Source organism: Triticum aestivum, chromosome 6A (genome assembly GCF_018294505.1).
Source record: "Triticum aestivum cultivar Chinese Spring chromosome 6A, IWGSC CS RefSeq v2.1, whole genome shotgun sequence".
Taxonomy (NCBI): Eukaryota; Viridiplantae; Streptophyta; class Magnoliopsida; order Poales; family Poaceae; genus Triticum; species Triticum aestivum.
In genome coordinates, this window is record NC_057809.1 from 149,271,400 (window position 1) to 149,294,862 (window position 23,463).

The window sequence follows — 23,463 nt, forward strand, 5'->3', positions numbered from 1 at the left end:
CTTTTTTATGTGTGCCAATTTGTGCCTAAGCAGGTGGTCGGTTCCTCTGCGCCCTTTCCCATAGTGGGCAACAAGTTCCCGCATATATTGCACTTAGCTTTAGGCACGTTGACACAGCCCTCCACAACTATTTCTTCAGCGAAGTAGTCCCAGCAATTCAAGATTTTGCGATGAACACGTGCATAAAGTTGGAATAGGTTGGGACTATCCATGTTTGCGTGTAGGAAATGAGATGAGATTTGAGTGTGAGAAATGAGAGAAGTGGGCAGCCCTTTTTATAGCAAAAATCTGGTATTTTTACATGGGTCAACACGGTGACACATTAGGCACGGCCATCACACTCGGCCGCATGGCCCACCGAGGCAAGTTCGCCTCAAGTATCTCCAAAAAAACATAAAATTGGAAAATGACAAAAAATACAAAAAATGATAAATGAAGCAAAGTATCATCATGTGGAATAGATCTGGGGCTTTATTAGTGGTTGTCTCATTAAAATCTTCCATCAAATACCTCCAAAAAATACTTTGCCTCACTTGGCCTGCGTGGCACATTTCGCTCAAATACTCCAAAAAATACTGGAAATTTTAAAAAATTCGGAAAAAGAAAAATTTAAAGAAAAAAATAAAAAATGAAAAATAAGGCAAAGTATCTTGTAGGATAAATATGCTTTACTAGTGGCTGCCTCAAAAAAACCAAAGAAACGAAAATTACAAAGGCACGATTACACGACATGTTTCCCCATAGTCGCCTTGTCCTTCTTTAGAGCATCTCCAATAGACGGTTCAAATGTAAAAGTAACTAACTTTTGGACCGTCTAAGGCCAAAAACGCAATTTCAACAGACGGTCTATATGTAAAAAAAATTGGACCGCGGCCTCCTCGTGATGTAAAATACAACACCTCGCGGTGCAAATTTACATCACGAGGTGCATCTGGTCCAAAACCAGCCGCCACCCGCGAACGCCCAACCGCCAGTTCCTTTCCTTTGTCGCCCGCCCGCCCGCGACCTTTCGCCCGCCCGCCGCCGCCCCTCCGCACGCCGCCTGCATCAGATCCAGCCCCGCCCCCCGCCGTTGTTTCCACGCCGCCCGCCCGCCGCGGATCCGGCCGCTGCCGCCGCGCCCGCCGCCGCCCCGTGCGGCGCAGCTCCGCCCGGCCCCGGCTCTGTCCGCCACCGCCCCGCACGCCGCCGCCGCCCCGCAGCTCCGCCCCGCCCGGCTCCGTCCGCCACCACCCCGGCCGCACGCCACCGCCGCTCCACCACTCTCACCGCTCTCCGATGGTGCCGAAGAAGACGCCGAAGGGCAAGTCGGGCTTCTTCGGCGTGAGGCAGAAGCCCTCCGGTAACTTCGGAGTGGAGTTCTCCGACGTCGGAAGGCGTTGGTGGATCGGCACGTACCCCTCCGCCCACGAGGCCGTGCGTGCCTACGACGTGGTGGTGTGGCGTGCCGAGAGGCCTCGAGAGCACCTCAACTTCCCAGAGATCGAGAGTCGGGCGGAAGCGGAGATGCTTGTGCCGCAGGGCATCAAGATGAAGGAGATCCCGACGAAGAAGAAGAAGAAGAAGAAGAAGCCGTCAGTTGTCGTCAGTGCCGGTGAGACCTACGAGGAGGCGATGGCGAGGTTTGCTCGGGAGCATCCGGAGTACGTCTAGACTGAGCTGGAGTACTACTGGAAGCGTGAGGCGGAGCAGAAGAAGAAGGGGCGAAGAAGGAGGACGAGGCCGGTCCCTCGACGGTGATCCCCATCGAGTCCTCTTCCGAGGAGGGCTGGGCAAACTTCTCGGAAGGGGAGGAGGAGGGGTGCGACGACCCGGAGAAGGAGGAGTTCTTAGGTGCAGTTCCGCAGCTCCGACGATGAGGAGTAGTTTATCTAGTAGTTTGAATAAGTAGTAGTTGAAGTTCATGTATGAAACTATGTTGAATTTGATGTTTGAACTATGTTGAATGCACTAGTAGTTTGTCATTTTAAGAAATTTACATCTTCATTTTGAATCATCCATTGGAGTTGTTGTTTTGGACCATCCATTTGGACCATCTGTTGGAGTTGAGTTTTTTCGGAGCTTCAAAACGCACTTTTTGACGGTTCAAATTTTACATCTCCAGTTTTAGACCACCAAATTTTGAACAATCTATCGAAGATGCTCTTAACTAATTCAAAGCTTAGTACATGAAGTACACCCCTAGCAATCATACGCCCAAACTTATCTAATTCAAAACAGACCGGCCTTGCTATATCATGGGATAGAAGGCGTGATCCACACCGGCCGGGCCGATAACCTACGGTAGTGGTGCCCGAGCGCCTTCATCTTCTTTACCGTGCCATCCTAGAGGCAGTACATCTCGACGGCCCGAGCGTCAGACTCGTCAGCCCATAAGTCCTTGGGCTCGCTAAGCGCGGCGACCCTCGGTTTTGACCCTAAGAACAGCATATCCCGAAGAGAAAAGGAGAGAACACATTGTATAGTTCTCAGCCTTCTTACCTGTTGCTAGGAAGATTCTTAACAGGGAGTCTCTCTTTTACTTTGGTGGTAAATCAATGCAAACATTGTTGGAGGTAGCTCAGTTTTACTGTAGCATTTTGGCAAAATGATTTTGCGCATGAATAGCTAAAAAATGGTGCACGTACGCATCTGCGATGTTTGTAAAATTGTACCCTGCTAGCGATCATACGCGAAAACTTAGCTAATTCGAAACAGATCGACCTTGCTATATCATGAAATAGAAGGCGTGATCCACACCGGTGGTGCCGACAATGTACGGTAGTGATGCCCGAGGGCCTCCATCTTCTTTACTGTGCCATCCTTGAGGCGGTACACCCCAACGGCCCGAGCGTCGGACTCGTCAGCCCATAAGTCCATGGGCTTGCCAAGTGCGGCGGCGACCCTCGGTTCGTCGTCAGTGAAGTAGATGCAGCCAGCCTTGATATCTGAGCGCTCACTTGTTGGCACGCACAACGAGTTGTTCACCCCGACGAACAACGCGAGGTTGCCAATGTCCCTCGTCTCCTTCCACTGCCCGTCATCACCGATGACATGCACCTTGAAGGAGCACGTCCACCTATACCGGCCGTACAGATCCTTGCCCTTGGTCATCTGGGCGTACTTGAGCACCACCATCAACCGCCCACCCGGCGCCATCGCCAGGTACTTGCGATGGCACGGCGAGCCGCCTTCCTCAATGGCCAGCCTTGGCGTGACAGCCGTGCTCGTGTAACCGCCAGACTCAGTGTCACGTTTGCCACACCTCCACCATGCCGGAATAGGAGACGGAGAGGAACCAACCGTTGTGGTGGATAGCGTCCTCCACGCCGTCGAGCGACGGCGCCAGCATCCAGGCAGCGTCCTCCGCCGTGGCTAAGGCCGGGGCGCCGAAATCCAGGTCCAGGATCAGCATGGCCGTACCATAGCTGCCTGGGCGACGCGGGGAGGCCGGCAAGAGGACAACCTTCCGGTAGAACGGCGTACGCATTTCGTCGGCGGTCAACACGTGCGCCCCGTACACCAGACGCCTCGATGAATCACTAATGAACGACGGCCCTAAGCCGAATCGAATGGCCATGAAGCGCCATATGTCCACCATGAACCCCTCGTAGGGCGTGCGGAGGAAGACGCCCATGGTGGTGATGTCCGGGAGCGCGTGCTGCTCGCCGGTGGCGGGGTTGACGAGATAGATCTGGCCTCGGTCGTCGGCCGTGGCGAGCCATCCACGGGAGGAGCCGAGGACGATGTGGTCGTCGCGCAGCGCAGGGTACGGCGCACGCACCGTGGCTGTGCGCCGATCGGCGACGGAGAAGAGCGTAGCGGCCGCCGGGTTCTCCTCGTTCTTGCCGGGGAGGAGGAGCCACGGGGCCGACGGCTTGAATACGTCGTCGTCGTCGCAGGATGCGGCGAAGGCAATGCGGTCGAGGAATCCCAGGCGATCGTGGATGTCCGCCAGCAGCTCCGGCAGGAGGCTGGGCCAGTGTCTTGGAACGTCGGCATCGACCTTGGCGGCGATCGGTTTCCTAGCGGGGGCGGCCTTCTTTCGCCTGGCGGCGGCGCCCTTGCTTCTGCCCATTGGCACGTACTCCTACTCCTACAGATCGATTGGAGGTGGGGACTGATTTGCTTTTAATGAAAAAAAGAAATAAAATACACCTCCGACGAACAATGGTAGAGCCACGGGCTTTTTTTCACAGGACTTCATCGGGGGAGGGAATGGGCCAGGGCCTCCCGGTGAGATTAGCCCAACTCCAACACGCCGAAATTAATTTTCAGAAATATTACATCAAAATTATTTTTCAAAAATAATACATTTTTTAGGGGGAACCAGACACTTTATTGAACAATAAGAGAGTTCAGAGGGATACAAGATGGATCATGAGGGGATAGAAGCCACATGTGGCGCCCCTGATCAAGTGTAAGAGTGTCTGGCAAGGCAAAGCGCCTCACTAATAGCTGATCTACTTTCAGAAATAAAGCTATAGCTATCAAAAATAGAACTTGTGAGAAATTTCTTTGATCACCGACAGGTAACCTCCTCCAGTTCCTCTTTGGATATCTGATATCAATCCTTTGCAGTCCGAAGCCACCACCACCTTCTGCACGTGTAAGCCTTGAGCTAAGGCCAACGCTTCCCGGCATGCCACTGCTTCCAGTATACTTAGATCAACATTACTGGAGATGACCAACGCGGAGGAGCCCAAATAATGTCCCAAATGATCTCGGCAAACTGCAGCTGCCGCCCCTTTCCCTAGCTCCTGGTCAATACATCCCTTCACCTGGATTTTCGCGTGACCCTTAGGCGGAGGTTGCCATACACCACTCGGGATAGCGGTACGCCTTGTGCTGGGTGACGATGCAGTTTTTGACAATACTTCTATACTCTTGAGCTCCTAGATAAAACGTGAACGAATCCATGCGTTGCTAGCGGGCTCTGATAAACTTCCTCATGAATGGCCTTCCTCCTCGCCGTCCAAACTGCCCAAAGTGTCACGGATGCTTCCACGAACTGGGCATGTGATAATGACTTCTAAATCTGGAATAGCCACTGTTTGGCATTCGGTTCCACTGTTTCCATCATGGTTTCGACCAAGGTTTCATCTGCTAGTGCCCATACGCACTGTGCCATTGAGCATTCAATCAAAGAGTGTCTCCACGAATCAATGTTACCACATAAGTGGAAGTTGTCCACAATACTCATGTTTCTGTGTTGCCGCACGTCCTCTGTTGGCAGAGATTGCCTAGCAAGCCTCCACAAGAACGATTTGATTTTCGACGACACTTTTGTCTGCCATAATGAGGACCACCCCTTCTCATCCAGAGTATTATCCGATGTTGATGCTCTTCCACTCAGCAGATCTTCTCCCCTTCTCTTCATTTCCCATAGCATCCGATATGTTGATCTTACCGAAAAAACTCCCCTCGTCTTGAACTGCCAAGATCAAAAATCTGCCATTAACCGTGTGCACAAAGGAATATTTTGGATTGCTTTCACATCGGCCGGGAGGAAAAACTGGGATAAAACTTCAGCTCTCCAGGACACTAAAACTGGGTCAACTAGCTCCGCCACCACAGAAGGTGGGTTTTGGCCTATGCAAGCAATTGGCCTCATCGGATGATCACGCGGGATCCAGTTCTGCGACCATATCTGTGTGGTAGTACCATCACCAATCCTCTTAATCAAGCCCATGGACAAAGCATCTCTTCCCTCCACCAGTGATCGCCATACTTGACTCGGATGAGGCCCCAAGACCGCATTTAAGATGTCGCCTTCTGGGAAGTAGATAGCTTTCAGAAGTTGAGCACACACTGAGTCAGGAACTGTTAAGATCCTCCAAGCTTGGCGTGCCAATAATGCTAGGTTGAATAACTCAAGGTCTTTAAAACCTAAACCTCTGCATCTCTTCGGTTGTGTCATGGCCTTCCACGATACCCAATGGGGTTTCCGCTGCCCCTCCTTGCTGCCCCAGAAAAATTGTCTAATGAGTTTATTTAGATGTTCACATAAACCCTGTGGCAGTTTGAAACAAGACATGGAGAAAAACGGAACCGCTTGGGCCACTGACTTGATCAAAATCTCCTTGCCCGCAGCAAAGATCGCTTTCTCAATCCAACCTTTCACTTTGCTCCAAAGTCTATCCTTTAGATATTTGAAAGCCCATGTTTTCTATGTTCCTATATCATACGGCAGCCCCAAGTATTTCTCATTTAAAGTTTCTGTATGTACCCTAAGGATGCCTTTTACCTCTTCTCTAACCACCTCCGAACACCCTTTACTGAAGAAAACAGATGACTTACTATTGTTGATCCTTTGCCCTGACGTAAACCCGGGCATGGGCAGCCCGGCCCGACGACCCGGCCCGAGCCCGGCCCGAAAAACCCGGGCCGGGCCGGGCCGGGCTTGACGTTCGGGCCGGGCTCGGGCCTAGTTTTGCAGCCCGGAAGATAGTTCGGGCCGGGCTCGGGCTTCATTTTTTATGTATTTCGGGCCGGGCTTTCGGACTTCGGGCCGGGCTTGCACGTGCGTACACTAAAAAACAGCGTTCGGGCCGGGCTTTCGGGCTTCGGGCTTGACTTCGGGCCGGGCTCGGGCTTGAAAACAGGGAGTATTTCGGGCTTCGGGCCGGGCTCGGGCTTGGGAAATGAAGGTCGGGCTTTTATAAGCCCGGCCCGAAACCCGGCCCGGCCCGACGTTTGCCCGGGTTTACCCTGACGCTTGGCAATATGAATTCAGTAAGTTTGACACCTTTGTCGCCCCCGCACCGTTCGCCTTGAAGAACAGCAGACTATCATCAGCAAATAAAGAGATGGTTAACTGGAGGCGCCGAGGGGGCCACCTGGATTCCACCAACATGCGATGACTGATATCTAGATTTGAGGAGGCCTGAAAGGCCCTCTGCTGCTAACAAGAAAAGGTAGGGTGATATTGGGTCTCCCTGCCGAATACCTCTCGTAGGTTTAAATTCCTCCAACTTTCTCCCATTGAAAATGACTGGAAAAGAAACTGATCTTACCATTCCCATAATTCTATTGACCCAAACTGTTGAGAAGCCCAGTTTGAGCATTACCGCTTCCAAATATTCCCATTCAACTCTATCATATGCCTTCATCATGTCTAATTTCAAAGCACAATGACGATGTTTCAGAGCCTTGTTTCTTTTCATAAAGTGCAGACATTCATATGCCATGATGATATTGTTTGTAATGAGCCTACCAGGGACAAAGGCCGATTGCTCCGGTGATATTATCTCTGGCAATATCTCCTTGAGGCGGTTAGTAATGACTTTTGAAGCAATCTTATATAGAACATTACAAAGACTTATCGGACGAAATTGAGATAAAGATGTCGGGCTCTTCACCTTTGGTATAAGAACTAGACATGTCTTATTGATGCACTCGTCACTTTCTACTCCCTCCACAATTCGGATAACAGTTTTGGTAACTTCCTCACCACAAACATCCTAGTGCTTCTGAAAAAAATGAGCTGTGTACCCATCCGGACCAGGTGCTTTGGATGGAAACATTTGAAAAAGAGCCCTTTTGACTTCCTCCCCCGTATAAGATGCATTTAGGGTTTCATTCAAAAATAATACATAGTCGTCCATATCCTTTTGAGTCTAAACGGACAGAAAACACGGCCTAGCGAGCCAACACAATGGGATGGCTGTCCGTTTTCTTGTCCTATTAGACATATTTTTGGCCCAAATTTAAGACTGATTTACACCAGTGCAGAGGGAGCTCCTATACGCCGCCCGTGTGCGTCCGATCATTGCGACTTCGCTGAAGCGACGAGCACACAGGCAGGCCCAATCATGCCATGTGAGTGAAAATCGAAAAAGGAAGAAGCGCATGCGCGGGATCGAACCTCCGACCTCATGCAAGAATCCAGTGAGGCTAGCCAGCCGAACTAGCTACCTCGACTCTTTTAGATGCATCGCCAATCTTAAGCGGCAAATCCTTAAAAAAGGATGTTCAACAGATTTATAATATGCGTTGAAGAAATTTTAAAATATAGTGAACGTTTTTATAAAAAAATAGTGAACAAATATAAAATACTAAAATGGACATTTTATCGGTATATGTTGAACAATTTTTTAATATATGATGAACAAAACTTAAATACACAATGAACATTTTCTAATATACATTGAAAAAATTAATAATGTACAATGAAAATTTTTGTAATACACAATGAACATTTTCAAATATACGTTGAACAATTTAATAATATACAATGAACATTTTTGTAATACACAATGAACATTTTCTAATATACGTTGAACAATTCAATAATATACAATGATTTATTTTTGTAATAAACAATGAACATTTTTACAGTGCAGGGTGAACTATTTCATAATATACGATGAGCATTTTCTTAATACATTGACAATTTTTGTAACACATGGCAAACTTTCTCTACAAATACGCAATAATGAGAAGAAGAACAGAAACAGAAAATAAAAATAATAAATGTAAAAGAAAGAAAATGAAAGGAAAAAGAAATCAAACAGAAAAATAAAAAATCGGAACAAAACAACTGAACACCGGCCAAAATCTGTGAAAAAAACTGGAAGTAAAAAACCATACAAGAAAAACGAAAAAAAAACCCCGCAAGAAACAAAGAAAATAGCAGCGAATGAAATCCGTCCGTGGTTCGGCCCAAGTGGCTACTTGCTTCAGAGAAGGCTCGTCCTTTTTACGCCTTCAGAGAATCCTACTTCCTCTGGCCAGCCCGTCTATGGCACACGCAGGCGCCTTTCCCCCAAACCCTATATGGCGCCTTAAGCGCCAGTTAGTTCTTTTAGCAAACTGTCGCACATACCCCCTCTTATCTGAGCCGGCTCATTCACCTTTTCTTTTATATTTTAAAGTATGATTCGAACTGTGTACCTCCAAGTTTTAGTACCAAACGGATGACTAGGTGGTACGGCCGACCTTTTGTGCCTAGGTTGCTTTTTTCTTTTTCTTTTCAATGTTAAAAATACACAGCGGTTTTCTGTTTGGTGTTATTTTAATTTTCATTTTTTTGTTTGCCAGTTTTTCTTCTATATTTTACTTTTCTACTTCTATTTCTTTTTTGTTTTCCTTTTTTTAATTTGTGCACTTTCTTTCAACCTGATGAGCCCTTTTTTAAAAACTGATGAATAATTTTTTAAATTTGTGAATATTTTTCAAAATCAATGAACTTTTACTTCAAAATCCATGATTTTTTTAAGATTTTGACTTTTTTAAAAAATTGATGATTATTTTTCAAAAAATTAGATTTTTTTTCAAGTATTTGGGATTTTGGTTATTTTCCTTCTTTTTTCCTATCTTCCCTTTTCCTGATTTTCCCTTTTTCTTGTTTTAAAAATTTTATTTTCTATTTTAACATTTTGGTCACGAACATTTTCTAAAATTCAATATTTTTTAAAATTTATGAACATTTTTAAGTCCGTGTTAAACTGTGAAACCTTTTTTTTTTTGAAATTCGTGAACAATGTTTGGGATCCACGAATATTTTTTAAATTCATGAACATTGTAAAAATCCATTAAGATCTTTTGATTTAACAAAATTTCGCAAATAAGAAAATTTATAGCTGTTTTTTTCCTGAGCTTGCACTGGAGCGAGTGAAAAACACTAAGGAAGTCGAGCTGAGCGAGCGAGAGCTTCCTGGGCCACCTAGTATATAAGCAATTTCAAGGTGTCGGTGTGGAATAGGAGCTCTGAGTGGGTTCACACAATCAACACGAGTTGTGGAAACGTGTAAAAGACACCACAATCATGCAACGAACAACTCCAGTCTCCTCTCAGAATAAAAATCGTCTCCAGCACCCACAGCCCAACATGATATATGAGCGGAAAAAAAAACATCATCGGAACATCATTAAAACCCAAGCTAGCGCAGATAAAACCAAACAAAACAACCGCAGTAATCTACTAAAGAAAAAAAGAGTTAATCCCATGAGTGAAAGCAACACGGCTGAAGAATGTGTTAGCCTCTATACTATACTCCATTCCTAAAAAGTAGCATCCCATTTTGAAATTTTCTTACATTCTGTTGATGCAATCATTACCCCCACAGTTTTCTATCCCACCACTCGCCAACGAACTTTTTCTTCCAAATGAATACCATCCGGTCGCTTACAATCTTCTCCATGCTTGCTTATAATTTATTGTGTTTGATTATTGCATAGTTGTAAAATATTAATTAAATACAAATAACATAATAGAATGGAAATTCTCATATATGTTTGCATTGTTTGTAGGACATGCATGTTTGCATCTTGATGTGGGTTTTTTCCATGTATGTTGCATGATGAAGTGGTGTGCTTGCTTGTTGAAAGAAATATGTTAGTAGGGGCTAGCTATTTAGATATGAATGAACCAAGAAGCACCCATCTATTATAGCTTCACTAATTTTCGAGTACTGTCAACCCTTGCTTTTTCGTAGGGTTTAGCTTGCCATTAACTCACCTTGATTGATTTTGGTAGCTAGAACCGGCACTAGCTCACAGGCGGCAACATTAAGCTCCCGCGCAACCAGTGGCGGTGGCAGAAATGCCTAAAATTTGATGTTGAGGTGGGGGTAGGGAACAGTAAAAAAAATCCACTATTCATATGCATGATAGCAGGAAAATCAGGACGTGGGGGAGGGCCAGGCCCCTGCGGGCAACCCCCTGCCCCCGCCACTGCGGGCAATTAACATAGTGCCATGGTCGTGGAGATGCAACATAGGGAGAGGGAGTTCGAGGGAGACGACCCTCGGGCGGCGACACCATCAGGACGTGAAAGGGACGCTCGGGAGCTGGGCGACACTGGCATATTTAGTTGTAGGTGTACATGTCGTATTTACGGCAACAATTCACATTTTTTTCAACACATCAACTATAATGTTTTTTTGCGAAACACATCAACTATAATGTTATACATAATAGAATAGCTAAAATAGAACTATAAAGAGAAAATTGACAAATGTATAGCTATATGAAATGGTGATATTTTTCTATAAGTGTAACCGAAGTTAATTAAGTTCGACTTAAATAAACATAATATAACACGTGTGCCAAGGAAAGAAACTCAAGTAGTGGCGTGAGGCGATTGTCTGTATATATATGGAGAGAGGTGTGTATGTTATGATTATTCTTTTGTGTTACAGTGATTGTTCCATTTAAAATTTGTTATTCCATGACAACGCCCGAGCATTCAACTAGTGTATATAGAAGGACTATGTTTGTCAGGCTACGGAGCAACGGAGATTACATACTACCTCCATGCCAAACTATAAGGCGTACATTTCTGAACTGTTTATCATTCACTGTGAGTGCATGTCATGAAAGCTCGCGTGATGGCCAGATCCACAAGAGAGTTGACTCCCATCTCAGATTCAGGTCGTGTTTTCTAGAAAAAGAAAACATCCAGATCATCTGTGTGGGCAGTACTTACGTATGTATGATAGTAGAATAAATATTTACTTTCGGAAAACGAAACATCAAAGGGCATTTGGTCTAGTGGTATGATTCTCGCTTAGGGTGCGAGAGGTCCCGAGTTCAATTCTCGGAATGCCCCATTTTTTCTCTTGTTTTGTTCTTTTTACCAGAAAAAAAAGAATTCCTTTTAGATGCCCCTGGTTCCTCTATTTGTTGTTCTTTTTATCCCAAAGAAAACGAATTCCCTTTTAGATGCCATGAAAAACAATTTGTGTCAGGTCATATTTGCATTCAGATATGCATTACGGCTTGGGCAAGTGTGCATGTGCGGAGTAGTAGCTGGAGCGTTCTTGCACGCAGCTGGCGACGCACACAGAAACCAAGCGAGACGTGAGGGAGTGCAAATTGTAAAGGCTTCTTTGGATCACAGAATTAGAAAACAAAGGAATTCAAAAAACACAGGAATTTGACGGGATTGTAGGTGCAAAATAAAGGATTACAAAATAGAGGAAAACTATAAGAATGGTCATTTGGATGGAACACAGGAAAAACACAGGAAAAGTGCCTCGATCTTACGCGAATCAGTGTAAAAAAGAGGTTATAGTGGATGTTAAAATTCCTATAGGATTGAGGTGTAGGAATGCATCCATAGGAATTTTGGAGGTGTGGTTCCTTTGATCCAAAGGGCTTCTTTAAGAAAAAATCCAATGGATTAGAATCCTCCAATATTCCTATGAAAATCCTTCAATCCAAAAAGGCCCTAAGTGATTTCTTCTTGCCATGACAAGAAAGTAACCCGTGATTCTTCTTGCGTCGACCCTTTCTTGCTTAAGAGCAACGTTTACAGCACACATACCGATCACCATACATATGTGAATGGGATCGATCTTCTTTTCAACAGCCTTTGTACATACTTCATCATCGTCTCATCAATTCACACAGACGCGGTGCCGCGTCCGTCCGTATTTTGCAGCCGAATGATATAGGATTTTTCGTAAATAAAGTGACGAAAGATGGGCCCATTTTTTCTCTTGTTTTGTTCTTTTTACCAGAAAAAAAAGAATTCCTTTTAGATGCCCCTGGTTCCTCTATTTGTTGTTCTTTTTATCCCAAAGAAAACGAATTCCCTTTTAGATGCCATGAAAAACAATTTGTGTCAGGTCATATTTGCATTCAGATATGCATTACGGCTTGGGCAAGTGTGCATGTGCGGAGTAGTAGCTGGAGCGTTCTTGCACGCAGCTGGCGACGCACACAGAAACCAAGCGAGACGTGAGGGAGTGCAAATTGTAAAGGCTTCTTTGGATCACAGAATTAGAAAACAAAGGAATTCAAAAAACACAGGAATTTGACGGGATTGTAGGTGCAAAATAAAGGATTACAAAATAGAGGAAAACTACAAGAATGGTCATTTGGATGGAACACAGGAAAAACACAGGAAAAGTGCCTCGATCCTACGCGAATCAGTGTAAAAAAGAGGTTATAGTGGATGTTAAAATTCCTATAGGATTGAGGTGTAGGAATGCATCCATAGGAATTTTGGAGGTGTGGTTCCTTTGATTCAAAGGGCTTCTTTAAGAAAAAATCCAATGGATTAGAATCCTCCAATATTCCTATGAAAATCCTTCAATCCAAAAAGGCCCTAAGTGATTTCTTCTTGCCATGACAAGAAAGTAACCCGTGATTCTTCTTGCGTCGACCCTTTCTTGCTTAAGAGCAACGTTTACAGCACACATACCGATCACCATACATATGTGAATGGGATCGATCTTCTTTTCAACAGCCTTTGTACATACTTCATCATCGTCTCATCAATTCACACAGACGCGGTGCCGCGTCCGTCCGTATTTTGCAGCCGAATGATATAGGATTTTTCGTAAATAAAGTGACGAAAGATGGGCCTAGTTCTTTCTTTCGATGGTGCAAATAGTTGAGAAATATTGTGCTAGTCAGAAAAAACAATATCTAGCTCTGTCTTCAGTCATACTTCCTCCAGTCCTTTTTTACTTTGTACATTAGCTTTGACTGAAGTCAAACTTTATAAAGTTTGATCAAATTTTTAGAGAAAAAAATTAATATTTTTAATACCAAATCAATATCATTACATGCATTGTATAATATATTTTAATATTAGATTTATTTGGTATTGTAGATGTTGATATGTTTTAATATAAAAAGTTGATCAAAGTTTACAAAATTTGACTTGAGACAAATCTAAAACGCAGACTAAAACGGAATGGAGGGAGTACTAAGAAATACATAGAACCAGCCAGTCCCAGCAAATTTAGGGACCGATGAAGCGGTGTCTATATAGGGCATCATTGTCTAGGTAGTATAGTGCATAGTAACATTAATTGGTAATGACCAAAATAATAGAGTAGCAACATGCTTCCCAAAATGAGTTATGTAACTTCTAGATCCCAAGCTATACATGAACTCTTGCATAAAGTACATGGACCGAGCCTAGGTAACTAACGAATAATAAGCAACACATAAGCATGGAGCCAACCAGCTAGTCGGGTGTTCTACCAGCGGTGGAGCTACGTTGTAGCCTCCAGGGGCCATGGCCCCCATCCCCCCAGCCTTAATAAAAAAATAGGAAGGAAATTTTTTAAGGGGTGCTTGGATTAGAAAAAATATAACCTTTGCCCCCCCCCTAAGATCCTGCCTAGCTCCAGCACTGTCATGTACTGTTCTGAAAGTGCTACAAGAAAGATCTTGTCCGTGGAGCAAATGCTGACTGGTATCAACTAGCCAAAATATTTTCTGCATCCATACATGTCGAATAATTTAAGTGGTATGACAGGAAACTATAGATACCAGCACCGCTTGCACTTCAGATTTACCATAGTACACTTCAAAACCTTAGTGCAATATAAGGAGAGGATCTAGAAGGAGAAGGTTTTGGTCTATGTTCTTGACAAAGAAAAATTAAATTTAGCGATTGTACTTCCTTGATTAACCTCCTCCTGGTAAACTTTGAATGAATTAATTGACCATGTTGCAATCCCAACAAAAAGGGAATCTCGATGTGTAGTGGTTGGAGAAGGCAAAGATTTTTTTTATGTCACAAATGAAAATGGTATGACCAGTGAGCTATGAATTTATATAAAATATATCAAAACAAGATGTGGATGTTTCCTTGATATATCTGTCAAAGCACACTTTCATGTGTGTCATATAGGAATTACTTCCTCCGTCCCATAATATAAGAGCGTTTCTGACACTAGAAACACTCTTATATTATGGGACGGAGGGAGTAGTAAGTGGCGTGAAACATTGAGAGATGAGATTTAGACATAAGACTAGTAACAAAGAGCTAATGAAGAAATGGCATGGAATGAGGGAAATGATTGCAGTGACACACTTTTCTCTTAATAGACTGTAATTTTCTGATAGCAAACTATATATATATATATATATATATATATATATATATATATATATATATATATATATATATTTTCATGATGTGATTAAAAATCAATGCATTTTAAATCTCACCTTACAACAAATAAGATACACAAAATCATGATCTGAGCAATACATGGATGCTAAAAACATGGAAACATGAGGCATGACATTCGACGTGAAATATCCACCTGGGTCGAAAGTATAAATTATCATGGAGGTGTGGATGTTGAAGTACCCACAAATTGATTGTCCTGGTACTCCTTGAGTGGCAAGCCCTGGTGCGTGTGTGACTAGTCAGCAAGGCTTGTTGAAGAAAACCATGATGGTTGTTGGGTCCACCCCCTCCAATGCTCTTCGGAACACCTTCAATGCGGAGGAGGTAACGGGAGAGGCAGAGCGGCGTGGAGTATCTCCACTACTATTAAAGAATCAAACAAGAACTTTCTTATATGCACCCCGTAATTAGTCCCACAACACCTCACAAACCAATCAACACCATACAATTAGTCCATAACACTAAATCTAACCGTCATTATTTATTTAATACCTCTATGATGTGCGCTTAGCGTTTTCCAATGACTGACCATACTCCACTACGTGAGGAGTCTCTGCGATCCCGCGTCCCCTACAATCACGGAAGGCAATGATCTCGATCCTGAAATCACGCAAATGATTTCCTTCTATACATCATATCCTACTCCCGCCACTTCTAAACTCAAACACATGAACAAGAAGCCTCAACGTGGATCATCTAAAAGAACTGCACGCGCTACAATCAGGGGCCCCAGCTGCCGTCCTTGGGAGCGGCTCGTCGCCCGACGCTCCTCCGCCTAGCCTCGCATTAAGCGCCGAGTCCGCGACTGCTGGGCCGTGCAGGAGTGCGGGTGCCGCGGCTCGAGGCGGTCGGGGATGCGGGGTCCAGGTGTCGGCGGCGCATCTCGCCGGGTCAATGGAAGGCGATGGTGAAGACGTCGAGGCAACACGAAGGAGCTCGTGGAGGACGCCGGCGCTTCTGTCGCTGCTAGGAATAGGCGGAGGCGACCGGATCTGGGGCGGCGGCGGCGGGTGCAGATGACTTCGGTGGCGGCGTGATGCCTCATGTACGGTTGCACCGGTGGTTAGAGAATGAAGGAGGAGGAAAGAAAAGAAAAGAGGGAAGCGTGATGGCATGGCTCATCGTTTTGTTCGCCGGCGGGGGAGGAAGACCCGTGTTTTACCCTCACATAATTCAATGAAAGGAGGAGGCAGCGTTCCTGCACATCACTAGAACCATAACATTCATTTATGCATTTCCTCATAATTCAGTTTCCTGGCAAATTGTTACATATTGTTACGGACCATTAGAATTAGCTAATTAGTAGATCATGGCTTTACAGTTCGCAGGATATATAAGTGTAACATATCCATTACAATCGGGAGCACAAGCCTTTGATGCTGGTAAATTATTTACCATGGTCACTACTTTTTTTTCTTGCTCTTTTGGAGTTACTGTGAATAAATGATGATAAATAGGAGGGTACAGATCATTGCTAGATCAGAATATTGGATGACATGCAAGCATCTTCCTTCATTGGTTTGTGTGCTCTACGGTGGGGGTCGTATTTTGCTGGGCAGCCTATTTGGAATCGCTAATGGATCATCTGTATCAATATAACTAAAATGGGCGTTCGTTCTTACTCGACATTTGTGTTCAGGCGGGCATGGTTTTAAATAGCCCGCTACAGCGTTTACAAGAGGTCTTGCACTAAGGGACGTTGATTCAAATACATGAGCAAATATTTTAAATAGCACGCTATAGCACTTAGAAGAGGTCCACCGCTAAGAGGCTTAGCGCGCTATTTAAAACTATTCAACACCATAAGATTATCACACCATGGTGCTATTATTTTAAATTTAGGCCATGACACCTTCAGTCTGCAGTTCACATTGTCGTAGTATATGTAAACACTGTTTCTAAGTGCCAAGCTGGTAAATGTATCTATACCAACTTTGTTGTCACACTATTTTGTTGCTTACAGACAAAACAACGATGAAGCCCCATGCTTTTCTAACCCAGTGACCGCTTCTGGCCTCGCTAAGGTGACGGGGGATAAATCATCCATGTTAGTGCTTTTAGTTTTGACTTGCAACATCTAAGATAGATTCTGATATTAAAACTCCATTGCACAAATTTTATCTTTTCTCCTAAGATGGTGAGATTCTGTGATGCTGAATTACACCCAATGAATACATAAGAAAACAGGTCTTGCTTTTTCTCTTGAATGGTACGCAAGTTTGTCAATTGTTTAGTGAAGCTTTCCTTCAAAAGAGTTATAAATACTACAAGAAGGAGAGTAAGACAATGACATTTCACTGGAATATGGATTTTGAGAGGACATATATGTGTTTACCTCTCTAGAATTACATATTACTTTCCTTGCTGATGCTATTGCTCAGGTGAAGGTATTGCTATCCATTTTTTTAGGTTGAATCTATGTTTCGAGCACTGGTCATCTAAATGGAGTTTCTACGTTTTCTCTGTACTGGTGATCATATGTTCGACCTAATGCCTATCTAGGGTCCTGGGCGGACCTGGCATAGGTTATGCTGCACATCGACAAGTGTTCATCAGCACACCTTAAATAAAATAGTTTTGCTAAAGCACATCTAGATGTGCCCTAAGTATTGCACATCTAAGTCCTATATCATTGATTTTATGCGAAGATTCGTGCAAGATTTTCGGTTGTCCTTTTCTTTTCCTTTTTAGTTTGATTGAGACACTTAGATGTGCAATAACTCTAGACAAACCCGAAAGAAAATCAAGTTTGATGCAAGAATGGTTTTCTTTAAAAATCTGTTCATTTGTGGCTACAAAGCTTAAGAAGGTTGACTGAAGGTACTCAGAGGATCTGAACCTGAAACTCTGATTTTGTTTTTTTTGCTCGGCAATCATTGTGCGCTGCAAATGAAATATATTCAAGTTTAGCTAGAACTTATTTCAAGGAAATGATGTATTATCTTGGTAGGTAGGCAACATATATAGATGATGATAGATGTGTTGGTATTCAGCACTTGGGTGTCGTGCTAATGATGCCACTCTTCATGGTACTTCCATTGTACTTTAATATATTATATGCTGACGTTTGGTTGGGTTTTCTAAATTTGTATGCGGTTATTTCTGATCTATATGAGATTTATTTGGACATGCCTTCTATTCACAAATAAGGGCCACTGATCGCTAGCAGTTCTATTTAACTCCGCTAATTAATTTCTATGTCAATATTGGCCTGCAACTTGGCAACAAATGGCAGAAATGACACAACTATGAGGACGCTATGTTATCCTCCCTGCTTTCTGTTTTGGTGATCACAGGTTTGTGGATTACAATTCTTTGTATACTTCTTTCCCTGGGAATTGAAGATTTATGTTTTTTTAATGTCATCAGAGCTGCATTTTGGTTTTGTTAGAAGAATATTAGAACTGGACTATTTGTTTGGATAAAAATGACATGAGAACTTCTTATTGCGCAGATAAAAACTATGTAGTAAAAATACAAAAGCCCACAAGATCTAAAGTTGTAACATGGAGTGTGTTCATGCATCAGTTTGCCTTAATGCAGAGAATGTGGGTAAAATGTAAGAATTGTTTTCCCTGAACTTTAGCCACATTGATACCATTTTCATGAGGTTGTTATTAAGCATTACTTACTCATAATCTGGGATCCCGAATTTGTGACAGCTTCAAGATTATTGCATGTCTGTTGATGTTTGTTCTCAAACTTAAGCCATTTTTTCTCCTGATGCTATATGTCGCACCTCAAGATCTTGTTGCTCCTCGTTCCAAATTTTTGATCCGCAGAACAGTAATAGGGGACAAGGTTACAAGTAAATTTCATGCTTAGGAATGATTTCAATCTTCCGATTCCGCATAATAGTGAGAAGGGCAACAAGGCTGCACTTAAAAACGGTGTTCATGAATTCAATATCAACGACCAGCAACTCCAAGATTCAAGTGTGGATGCGAGGTATAATCATTACAAATGTGACAAGCCCTATGTTCTGATAGGTTGTTTTTTTCTTCTCATTGAGAAGATGATATTCAGTTTGTTTGAGATTTTAGTCTTCATACTCCCTTCGGGCTATTATCTCTACGGTCTGACATTGGCCACTTCTCATTTTTGTGGATGACGGACTTGGTTTTCTCATAGTGATAGTCATTCATTCAATTTTATTGGTACTGAAATGGTATTTGCATGCGTGTCTGCGCAAATGGAGAATACTGATGAACACTTTAAATTATCCATTGTGCAACAAGGGGATTCCAGCTTCTATTGGATAATATTGTAATAATACGACTTGCAAATTTTGAACGATTGTATATGTAACGAAAAATACGATGGCCTGAAGTCAGTTTCAATGCATGTATGTTTATCTAGACGTGCGTTGCACGTGCACATTTACTAGTTGAAGGAAGGAGGGTAAACATATGGGGTTCGTGTATGTACAAGGGCCAATGAACCGTAAGCCAGCCCAATCAACCAGAGGCCTCTCATTTTGCTACGGGAGTAGCGGCCCTATAGCAGTTTGCGGGTACTATTGCGGTGCTATATGAATGCAACGGCCAGGGATGACTATATCACGAAATCAGACGGGCCAGGAGCGCACAAGATGTGAGAGGGCTGGGAAGGAGTTTGATTTTACAGTCCTAAATAAATAAATTAATGACTAATGTCGGACTGTACTTTCTGAATCCATGAATTTAATTCAGATGTATCCTGTCGGACATGCAACCTGGAAAAATAGTGCCAACGCCTATGAATAGAGAGAGCGAAAAGGTGCGACGGCACCCGGGTGCCCCGACACCCCCTTATCCGAGCCGTACAGCGATTTGTAGATTCGTGTAGCTTATTAGCCAGCAGCAGACCACATGGGGTGTCAGGTTAATTAGGCAAGGTAAATTACGGAGATGAGCAGGGTAGGTCCTAGGCTGTAGCAGGGCATTGTAGGCATGCACGAGGTCATGGATGTCACCGTAATAGGCATGTCAGACGGGTCATCCTTGAAAGGACAATGCATAGGGAGGTGCATGCGTTGTATCTACTTCAGATTTCAATCACGCAACGTGTTCAGCAGTCCGGTCAGCCGACGCGGGTCCCGTGGGGGTTCACAACTGCGTCAGTTTTCACATCGTCCCAATATATTATATTTCCTTCTTCGTTGCATCAGTGTTTTGCGATTGAGGTGAGAAACTGAGAATGGGTATCCTTCAGCCGGGAGTTGCCGTACACATAGTACTGCCTTTTTTTGCGGGTACACATAGTACTGCTTCCTGACATGATTCAAGCATAGTTTCTACTCCTTCCGTTGAAAAATGTAGTGCGCCCGTGCTTTTCAAGGTTGAATTTTGATCATAAATTTAATCAACGAGACTGACTGCGACGGAAGCAAAAATTAAACTTCTTTTGAATACGAATTCACTGATATAATTTTTGCTCCCACCTCAATCGGTCTCATTGGTTAAATTTATGATCAAAATTGAAGCGCGGGAACCTAATGATATATCCAAATGTGAGTGAGTAACAAAAAAGGAAAAAAATGATATATCCCTCAGTTTTCACTATATTTTCATGATACTCCCTCAGTTTTTGCTATATTTTCTTACGGAGTGAGTAACAAAAAAGAAAAATAGAAAATACAAACGATATATCCAAATGTGCATGCCCATTAAGATACATGTACCGGGCACATGACAATTCGAATCAATATTTATTTAAGCCCTGAAGATAAGTTGGGTTATTATGAATTGATTGGCATTTTTTTTCCATTATGTGTCATCCTAAGTTTTTTTTTTTGAGGTTCAACATGTGTCATCCTAAGTTTTTTTAGAACGAAGACGTCAGATGCGTCCGGTTTTAGATTAATAAAGCCCCAACGGCAGCGTACCACATACCAAGTCTTGATACATCACCAAAAGCCATGCCGGCTCGACCACCACAGTTCAAATGAAACTAAACTAAACAAGCTGCAAATCAAGGTTACAGGGTAGGGCCCGTACAGAGCACGCAGGCTCGTCAAGCAACCAAAAAGGACCGAAGTCATGACTTCCTAGCCATCGCATACACTTGCACCAGTCGTTGTTGGGCGGTCTTGATCAGCTCAGCATCCTTGCGCCTCCCCAACGGACTCCACTGCTGCAATAGGAGGTTGCATTTGAAGATGATATTAGCCGGATGATTTGGAAAACACCCTTCTATAGTAAACTTGTTCCTAGTTAGCCATAAGGCTCAGAGAAGTGCCCCAACACAACTCCACATAACCCGATATGCTGGGCCCTTAATCGCATCTAGGAGGTTGAAAAGCTCGGTAGCCGAGCGCGGGTCCCAAAGGACACCCGCCGCGGTCCGGATTGCACTCCACGCGAACCTCGCTAGAGGGCAACGGAAAAACACATGATTGGCATCCTCCGGTTCCCCGCACAACGCACACGGACCCGTGGCCGGTCCATTACGTTTGGCTACGTTCAAGGAAGTGGGAAGCCTATCGCGAAACAGTTGCCATATGAAAAGTTTGATCTTCAAAGACATCCGCGCTTTCCATAATCCTGCAATCACTGGCTATGTCGGCCCTCGACACAACTTGCGGTATAAGGAGTTCACCGAGAACTTCCCCGAGTTAGTGAGCGTCCAACTCACCGTGTCAGGCTGGTCCGAAAGACCCACTGGTTCGATTAGTTGCAGCAAGACCGCGAGGCTTGCCTGCTCAGGCCCGTTGAGTTCCCGCTTAAATTGAAACTCAGGTGGCGTCGCGGCAAGCGCATCCGCCACTGACAACGCGGTGTCAACAGCAATATCGTACAAATCCCGAAATTCAACCCAAAGGGGTTGGGTACCTATCCAAAGATCAGTCCAGAATCGCGCGAATCTGCCGTTCCCAACCGAAAATTTTGCCCCCATGGCAAAAGCTGGTTTGATCAACTGAAGATCATTCCAAAAAAGTGAGCCCCTTGCCCTCCCTTCAAAGAAATTCCCGTTAGGAAAATATTTGGCCCTTAGGAGATCAACCCACAACCCGAAGGCCCCTGGGTGATTTTCCTAAGTTGATGTGGCTCCTAATATATAGATGCATATCTAGGAAGTAAGTAGTACCTCATCTGTACCATGCCCATTACGAAACATGTACCAGGCGCATGTAGAGCCATCTGTTCCGAATCTGCCACGAACAAGTGAGCCAGGTACGGGTGTCACACAGGAAGGAGTGGGTGTACATAAAAAGAAAAATGGTGCGCGATGCAGTTTGAGATTCATTTCTCTGTCGTTCAAACACATGGTCGAAGGAATATTTTCTAAAACATGGTGCGGCCAATGAATGCATATGGCTGCATGCCACCAGCCTGCTAGCTCCAGAAGAAAGGTTCCTGCCCGACGACTTATGATGTGGCCAAGTCCGGTGAAGCAACTCGGCGCCAAATATTATTGTCCCGATAAAGGGAAAAGTTGTATAGTCACATCTGTGTACGCAACGCATTGGGGCTTGACGTGATTCGTGATAGCTACGGTTGGGTGGAGGGATGCGCGCACCGCGCATGTGATGGCTGCATCGTCCCGCATGCTGATGGAAATACTCTGCCACGTCATGCACGGGAAGGCTACTATGAGGCAGATACGAAAAAACAAAATTAAATAGAAAATAGTGAACATCAAACATAGTTATATTTTCTGTTTTATGTTTATGTTTTCAGTTTCCACGGTACCAGAACAACGTAATATGCATCATAGTAGCACCCTAGTTTTCTCTCTGGCCACGCAATGGATACGAGCCGAGCAGACAAGCATCTACCCGATGTCAAATCCATGCAAGTCACGGCCGTCCGGCAGCATGCCACTGTCGCTTACGCAAAGTATGCCCTTCGTGCTGTCACGTGGGCAGTCGAGTCAAGGGCGCTATCTCTCCTTCCCCGCTAGGTGGAATCATGCTAAGTCGAACAGTGCTAGATTAGGCCCAGAAGCGGTCAAAAAATTGTGGATCCTACCACATTTAATGATCTGCTAGACCTGCTAATCAAATGGGTGCTACAGTATGTCAGTGAAGTGTCCAAAGGAGAGGCCATGGTCATATGAGTTTTTTTAAACAAGACAAAAGACTTGTCATTCTTCTTGTTTAAGAAGAAGAGAATTGTCCGGTATGACCATCACCACCGTTGTAACGCAGGATCAGCAACCACCAGAACAGAGCACAATGCACCAGATCCAGATCGAGCGGCTCGAGCTAAGCAGCTGAGTAGGAGCAGGCCCTCCGCCTATTACTTTCACCCAACACAACCATATATAGACCTGTTATATTCACCCGACTCAACCTTACTTGGACCTGGTACATGTTGGAAATATGCCCTAGAGGCAATAATAAAAGTATTATTATTATATTTCCTTGTTCATGATAATTGTCTTTTATTCATGCTATAACTGTATTATCCGGAAATCGTAATACACGTGTGAATACATAGACCACAATATGTCCCTAGTGAGCCTCTAGTTGACTAGCTCGTTGTGATCAACAGATAGTCATGGTTTCCTGCCTATGGACATTGGATGTCGTTGATAACGGGATCACATCATTAGGAGAATGATGTGATGGACAAGACCCAATCCTAAGACTAGCACAAAGATCGTGTAGTTCGTTT

At 44.1% G+C, this 23,463-nt stretch overlaps 1 non-coding gene across 1 annotated transcript; it reads left to right on the plus strand.

Moving 5' to 3' along the window:
• Positions 1-11,461: 11,461 nt before the first annotated feature.
• On the plus strand, positions 11,462-11,533 carry TRNAP-AGG (transfer RNA proline (anticodon AGG)). Its single transcript has one exon. It is a non-coding gene; the product is annotated as a tRNA-Pro (tRNA).
• Positions 11,534-23,463: the final 11,930 nt, after the last annotated feature.